At 30.6% G+C, this 8,780-nt stretch overlaps 1 protein-coding gene across 1 annotated transcript in view; it reads left to right on the top strand.

Annotated features, from left to right (window-relative positions):
• Positions 1–302: 302 nt before the first annotated feature.
• LOC145271418 (uncharacterized) overlaps positions 303–8,780 on the top strand; it is a 126,983-nt gene continuing 118,505 nt past the window's right edge. The window contains exons 1-2 of the mRNA XM_080126950.1: positions 303–381; positions 2,479–2,929. The gene's annotated coding sequence lies outside the window, so the exon portion shown is untranslated. The remainder of the gene's footprint in view (positions 382–2,478; positions 2,930–8,780) is intronic.

Here is an 8,780-nt window from a genome sequence, read left to right as displayed (position 1 = left end):
CGAATATTTTAAAAGTGAAAATTAGGCTCGAAATCGATTTCATTACAAATAGCTTATTTACAAAACAGTAAAGTTCCAAGATTAACTGTTAAATCGTCTTTTTAATAATTTTTTTTAAATACAAATAAATTATAGTAATTATAAAAGTGTGTGGATTTTTTTAAACATCTATTTTGTATGAATTATGTCCCTTAGTTTAGCCCCTTCAACAGTTCTCTCCCTTGACCGACATTTTTTTGTTATAGAGTTTCTCCTGACTCGACACCGGCAGTTCGACCGGTGTTTTTTCTTTAAGTGTAATTGTAGGCAGCAGCCTTTTTAGCTCCCATATGTCTTTGTCTTTTATCTTCTGTTGTCCTTCGTTATTTTAAGTCATCTCCGGTAAGAAACATTATATATCTCCTTCTTTTTAATATTTTTAACGTTTTTTATTATTTCATCTTAACTACTAACTTTGTTTATTTTCTTTACCCACAAGTCCGGCCCCCTTACTTCTAGTTGTGTTGTTCATTTCTTTACGCAAACGACTCCCCATTCAGCCTTTTATAACTTCTCGTTTTGTGTATGCGTTTTTCTCTCACTTTTTTTTTTTTTTTTACGTGTTAATTAGCATACGACTTCCTGATTCTTATCTTTTGTCTTTGTGTTCTTAACAATATTTTTGTTTGTTTGCTTTTCTTTCATTGTTTTTTTTTTACCGTATCTACTCTCAATATGAGTGCGTTAATCAAAAAGGTTAAAAATATAAACAAATCAAACTTAAAAGGGAAGATAATAACTTCCGGTGAATGCCGGAAAAATATCCAGTAAATAAAACGTCGTTTAGTAAATCGTTATTTGTATATAAAACTAAATATTTTATCGTGGTTTATTTATTTATATTTTTTATCATTTCATTTAACTTAATATGAAAATGGATAATAAACTTTACAATACCAATTATTAAATGGATTTTATTATTTCCTTTTCTTTAAAAACTCAGTTTTATTTTTATGGATACATGTGTATGTGTCCAGTGACATCGATATGATGACTAAAATCGCAAATTATTGTCTTTTTAAATGAAAAAAAAACCGCATGAATTTCTGTTTGCTTTTTTTATATAAAAAATAAAACATTGTAGATGTTGACAATTAAAAATGTTTTTAATATTTCAGGAACATTACGATAAGCAGTATTCATTAAATATTTTCAAAAAAAATAATAATATTAAAAAAATATTTAATGTGGTTTTAATGATAACAATTATCACAAAAATTTCGATTACATGGTTTAATGACTATTTTTGTCTAAAAAAAATATTCAACTTCATTTTAAGCCATGTGTGACACTCTGTTCATATAAATCAGTAAATCTTAAACTTCATGCTATTCTCACGAGATCCTCATTTAGCCAAGCAAGCGTACATAATGAACACTCGTGACAAGAAAACATTTACGTTTGAACGATTTGATTTAATATTCCTAACACGTAAATAAATGTTGTTATTTGACATTAATACATTGATTTCGAGTTCTTTTTCAAGTGTCGTTATTTTCCGAAGTTATTTCTCTATTTTTATTTTATGTTTGTGAGGATGTGCCTTGGTGGAAACCTTCTATTAATCTGTGATCTTGTTAAATTTACTTTTAACGGTTTTGCAGATACTCTACTACCTTTGATTTCAAGAGATTCCTGCACTTGCAACCTTGGTCCTAAAAATCGATAGATGCTGATTATGAATGTGTGACCAAAGAGTCACACACGTAGAAGTTAACTTTAGACTTTAATCTTTCAAAACACATTGAAGAAATAATCGGAAATACATAAAAATATGATAAGTCGGCTTTCTAAACTATGTTCACATGTTATCAGTTTCCGCCATTAAATTGCATGTGCCACGAATTAGAGAATTAATAAAGATGAAGCTCGTACTCTTTTCTTTCTCATGTAAATATTAAAATATTTAATAAAATAATATTAATTTTATCCGTGATGATATTCACCATATACCTCGGCTCTATTTTGAAATTATTTTTTTAAAATTTTCCTCTTTAATTTTATTTTCTGTGAACTTGCTCTTCCGTTCATCATCTTGAATGTAAACTTGAGTTTGTAAAGTCAATCACATTTGAAAAATCGTTTCCTTTATAAAAGCAGATAAAGTTAATCGAAAGCAGATTATAAAACAAAAACGTAAGTATTACTACATGAATTTAGTATCGATTGTTGCGCATTTTCGAATACGTTAAAATTGTAAGGGAGATAACTACTTTTACTAAACGAATAATCCTAATGAAAATGTTGATTTATCATTGAACACTTTTTGATGTCGATTGCTTTTTGTTTTTAATATTGACTTAAACATAAAAAAAAAATTTCGTCGTTTACCAAAAAAAAAAAAAAATAATAATAATTTTATAAATTTTATGTATTTTTAATTGTTTCATAAATTTAAAGTAAAAAGTTTTATCTTTTGTTTTTTTCATTTTTTTTCAGGGGATTATTTTATAGTTTTTCAGGTGTGCTAAAAACGAATATATACTTCAAAAGTGACGCAGAAAATTACTTTTCATGAGGAAATTACTTTTTCAAAAAGTGGGAATCAGTTTTTTTCGAAAATTCTCAAACAACAATAAAGTAGGCAGATCAGAGTTGGGCTGGGGACCACCTTTGCAAAATTTTGCAAGATCGCAACCCCAGCTTTGATCAGGAGTCAAGAAACACGAAGCTAGGAGACCAACCTGTGCGTCTGTACTCTTATTATCGGCAATAAATAACGTCCACTGAAAGTTTCCGTCATCTAAGCAGACCCTGTCCCAATCCTTTAAATAGTTAGTAACAGTAATTCATATGCAAACACTTCCATCAGAAGCAGTAGCAGCAGTAGATATAAGCAAGAGTCAAACGTCACCGGTTTTTAGTCCGATCATCAACCTCCTCAAGTCAGGTGAGTTTAACTTTTTTTTTCTCACATTTTCTATATAAATTTAATGTAAAATAAGTACCCACTTTCTGGCCACATGGTGATAATTTTTTTATTTATTTTGTTGACCTGCCTGAAAGCCATTTTGGTTAATTGTTGTTTACTTTTCACCTTAACTTTAATATTACAACTTCTTTAGGTTTTCGAATATCGCATTTAAATTTGCTGCAAACGAAAATGGTCACTACTGATAACATAAGGAATTACACGTATTTATATACAGATTATACTTTATTTTTTTCTTAAATATCCTTGTGTCTTTATTGAAAGAGGAAATCAGAAAAGAAAACGAAAAATATTTTTCGCCCCAAAACAAAGGAAAAAAATTGACCCATTCCCTAGGTGGTCATAAAGTGGGTGCTCATTTATGTTTAATTTATATTTAAATCTGATCCTTCACTCTTTGAAAAAGTAAATTTCTAATATCAAAACTATTTCTCTGCACCATTTTTTGAACCACTCTCCAAAAAAATTATAAAAGTCATTGTAAAGGATTGCGGGGGGAGGGGGGTTGGAAAGATCATTAAACGAAGCAACAAACCTTAAAAACATAATCATGACTCTTAAACAAATTACAATATTACGTTTTTAAAGTTTTTAGATTACGAATGATTCTTTGTATTATTTAGATTATTAACACTACTGGTCTCATCTTGAGTGTTATTTATTATGCAAACATTGAAAGAATAACACTTAAGATGAGAACATTTCGAATAAAGAACATAATAAAAATAACACTTGAATAACATTTACTTACTTGATTGTGATAGTACACTTTAACTTTAATTCGGTTTTGAAAAGTAAAGGTGACATAAAATTACATTATTTCGTATTTTGCGGGACATTAACTGTGATAGATGAAAAGATTGGAATTATTATTAATGGGGCTTTCATAAGAAATGGCCTTTTATTTGGTAAGCTAGAAAGGAAGTTAACTTCTAGGAGTAATCTGCACAGCTTACACACCAAATATTCAAAGTCACTGACATTTTGGTTTCGAATCTTACTGATCAGTTATAGAGATGAGAGTATGTAATGAAGCTCTTGTACTCGAACCATGCATTAAAAAAATCTCGCACCTGCATATAATCTGATACCATCGCAGGAACAAATTTAGAAGGAAAGACATAAAATATGATTATTTTAGGTGGATACACAAGCATTTCCTCCAGTGATTTCCAACAATGCTCTTCAGTGTGTTTAAAAATATATCACTTGCATGTTGTACATGTCTGTCAGAAATGCCCTTTTTGTATGTGTCATTTTCATCACCTGCGTTACAACTTTTTTGACCATGCAGCACATTTTGCCTCACTGCTTATGAGTCAAAATACGTTTGATTGCTGTCTTTTCTCTGCTTTTTTCTCTTCTCCTTCCCAATCAGCATGTGCACACTTGCTTTATTTGCATATGTGATAAGACGGCGGCTGCTTATATTTTCAGTAGTCAGCAAACCTACGGCTGCTGCTGATTTTCTCACAGTAGCACAAAGCACGTTATATTACAAGAACATGTGTTTTTGTATAGCTGAATTATATATGCAACATTTAAATAAAATCTGAGTATTATATCTCTAATTTCTTTCATAATTTATTTCAGCTGGTAAGACCCTCCTGGAAATTTGCTTTATCCAGGGATTTTGAAAGTTATTTAAAAACTGAGATTATTTTAGTTTTTCAATAAGTGTGATTCATTATTAATTTTTCTTGGTGTTGGATTGTATGTTTTATTGTTAATTCTTCTTGTTATTTATTACTACTGCTGTTATTCACCCTTTGCTATTGTTATGGACTTTTATTTTTCTTCTGGTTATGACTGAAGGAAGGCTTGTGTCCATGGAAGTTAAGTAAGGAATCGTTATCCCTCTCTTCTTATTTGTATGAACTTTTATTTTTCTTTCGGCTATGAGTAAAAGAACCTGTGTATCTTTCTTTTAAATCATCTGTTTGTTATGAGTAAAAGAACCTGTGTATCTAACTTTTAGATTCATAGCCATTTTTTTGTTATGAAATTTGGAAACGTTTCAAATGTTACCTATGATAATCATCTGGGAGGATGTAAACAAGTAAAATTTTCATTTTCGGCCTCATCTTGAGGTCAAAGATGATAAACTCCTAGTGATTGTCACAAGGAGGAGACATGCTTATTAGTTCTATTTGGATTTAGGGCACCTTATTTTCATTGGTCGCTAAAAGGACATCATTTCTCAGAGTTGCATGAAAAAAAGCTTATCAATAACTGATATATATGAAAGATTCCAACTGAAAAATCCCCTACAATCATAGAAACTAACAAAAATTCCTTTTCTTCTCTACCTGCATAGGTAAAAGGGCTTTGTCTATATATGAAGAACAAGAGAGAGAAAAGACGATTAAGGATATGCAATAAAAAAATTGACAAACACTGTGGGTTATTATAGTCAGTTGTAGAGTGATATGATCACTGTTAAAATGTGCCAATATTCTATGAGATATGCTATTGATATTCTTAGCTAGTATGGATTGAACCACACATGGGCAATGTTGATTGCTGGCGAAGTGTAAACTTCTTTATCTTTTGCCTTTTCCTCTGGGCTATATATGTGACCTGCTTTTTGCAAGTGGGCTCATCTTCAATAGCTGCATGTGTAAAATAGTTAATTTTTCTACCACTGACAATATCAATACTGACAAACAGACCCCATCGTTCTATGCGTTTGTTATGAGCTGTCATGTGTTGCTTTGTGTGCATATTCAACACACGACATCCCTTACTTCTCTATTTTCAAAAAAAACTATTTACATATATTTTTTTCCATTCCCTCTCCGTCTCAACGCTCTCTAGCGTCTCATCAATTCACCCTTGTTTTTGTCACAATTCAACAAAACAATTATTGCAATATAAAACAAATATAATAAGGAAACTGTCCAACAATCAGAATCAGTATAATATATATATATATATATATATATATATATATATATATATATATATATATATATATTCTTTTTATAAAAATATACATATTCTTTTGAAAAAATATACATATTCCTTTGAATATATATATATATATATTCTTTTTAAAATCAACAAAACAAAACAACCAACAACAAACATTGTACAACGTTTAAAATCAGTGTCGAATGTATTCCAGAGGTCAATTCCCCTTTCAGTATGATAGGTGCATATTATTTTTTATTTTTCATTTGTGTTTTTATTATTTTTTACATCAATATAACAATATTTTTTTCTTTCATTTTGTCTTTATGGGATGAAGTATAAATTATAGATTGGAGAAGAACGGTGAAGATCAAGCTGGCTTTAGAATCCAGTGCATAAATATAATATATATTAATAAATAGTGATAACATCTAAAAACAAATACATTCCTACTCGTATTGTCTGTTAGAATCTGTGCTGCTATGGTTAGAGTACTTGGTAAAATTCAGTTGTAAGTTACATACTCATGAACGTTGAAGTTTCATTCCTCAGTGAGATGGAAAATAGGATTTAAAATTATCTAATGACATCATTTGTTGAAAACATGAGAGTAGCATGCTCTTGTGTTGTTCGTGATGACTGGAAAACAACAAACACTTCCAAATTATACTTAAAAAACCCTACTAAATCCCAGAAAATCCTACAACGAAGTAGCCTTATCACATAACCGGATAGGAGACACCTACATAACTCATTCTATTAAATGACCCAAAGAATGTTGATAGACTTCAGATATATCCAAAAATTTAAAATAATATATACAGCATTAAACAAATAAACATCAAAATTTTGTATAGATTTGTGAGTTCAAGAGAAAGATTGCCAAGTTCCACAAAATACAGCTGAATAAGATCGGAGGTAACATAGAAACGTTGTGAAAATAACATCAAAGATCAGAACAGAATTCTGAAGAATCCAAATAAAACGATGAATGAATGTAAAAATGTTTAGTTTGAAAATAGAACCAAGTTAATTTAGGTAACATAATCAATCTTCTTCTCTAAAAATAAAGAATGTAAAAAGATTTAGTTAAATATTTGAAAATAGAACCAAATTAACAAACCAGTATTGATTTAAACTATACACATTTTGTTTTGAATTTGATTAATAATAAATTTATATTTATGAAAATTAACATAAAAAATTCAATTTCACGAAATTTTCATATTAATTTTATATTTCCAGAATTTGCGCAATGAAAACAACTTCATTAAAACATCAGAAGGAAATTTCGTCATTGGAATTTATTTTTGTGGAATTATATGCAAGCAAACATGGGAGACAAACCTCATTCTTGTGAAGTATGCGGTTATTCATTTGCATGGAAGTCGCATTTGCTTTCTCATATGAAAACACATACGGGAGAGAAACCACATTGTTGTGAAGTATGTGGTTCTTCTTTTGCACAGAAGATAACTTTGTTGAATCATATGAAAACACATACAGGAGAGAAACCACATTCTTGTGAAATATGTGGTTTTTCTTTTGCACATAAGTCAACTTTGTTGTATCATATGAAAACACATACAGGAGAGAAACCATATCTTTGTGAAGTATGCGGCTCTTCATATGCACGGAAATCAAATTTGTTTAATCATATGAAAAAACATACAGGAGACAAACAACATTCTTGTAAAATATGTAGTTATTCATTTGCACAAAAGTTACATTTATTTCGTCATATGAAAACACATACGGGAGAGAAACCACATTCATGTGAAGTATGTGGTTCTTCTTTTGTGGAGAAGTCAAGTTTGTTGAGTCATATGAAAACACATACGGGAGAGAAACCACATTATTGTGAAGTATGTGGTTCTTCTTTTGCATGGAAGTCAAATTTGTTGAGTCATATGAAAACACATACGGGAGAGAAACCACATTCTTGTGAAGTATGTGGTTCTTCCTATGCATGGAAATCAAGTTTGTTGAGTCATGTAAAAATACATACTGGAGAGAAACCACACACTTGTGACGTATGTGGTTCTTCTTTTGCATGGAAGACAAATTTATTGATTCATATGAGAAAACATACGGGAGAGAAACCATATTTTTGTGAATTATGTGGCTCCTCTTTTGCACAGAGGTCACATTTGTTGAGTCATATGAAAACACATACAGGAGGCAAGCCACATTCATGTAAAATTTGTAGTTCTTCTTTTGCACAGAAGTCAAATTTGTTAAGTCATATGAAAACACATACGGAAGCCTGACATAGTGATATGGGACTAGAAGGAGAATGTGGCAACTCTTGTTGAAATATGCATCCTTGATGATGCTGGCTCTAACAGATCAGAGAGGGAGAAAATACCAAAATACCAAGGACTTATGTACGACATGAAAAGAAACTGAAATCCTAGAAGGTATCAATCATACCAGTCATTATAGAAGCAACCAGGCTAATGAAAAAGAATTTAAAAAATTATCTGGCGAATATACCCCATGAACCAAGCGCAAAAGAAATACAAATAATAGCACTTAAAAGGACGGTTAGGATCGTAAAAACGATCTCTTGGTTGGAGTAACTAAAATCATGGGAGAATGTTTGGCATTCGGTAGAATGCCCCCTCCTCAGGAAAATCAAAAGAAAAGAGACAAACCACATTCTTTTGAAGTACCTGGTTCCTTTTGACAGAGGTCAGATTTATTTCATCATATGCTAACACATATGGAAAACAATATCTGATGATCTTCCATAATAAGATGAAGGATCTCAGCATGACAATTGTAGTTTGTACAACAGAGAAGTTAGTTTGGGCCATTTGACATTTGCTAGAGGATGGCTACTATACAATGAAATACAATGGATTGTGTAAATATATCCACATCATCTGTAAAA

This window comes from Euprymna scolopes, chromosome 46 (assembly GCF_053919585.1).
Source record: "Euprymna scolopes isolate OS-2025 chromosome 46, ASM5391958v1, whole genome shotgun sequence".
Taxonomy (NCBI): domain Eukaryota; kingdom Metazoa; phylum Mollusca; class Cephalopoda; order Sepiida; family Sepiolidae; genus Euprymna; species Euprymna scolopes.
The sequence above is the reverse complement of the archived record's forward strand: the minus strand, read 5'-3'. Positions and strand labels throughout refer to the sequence as shown.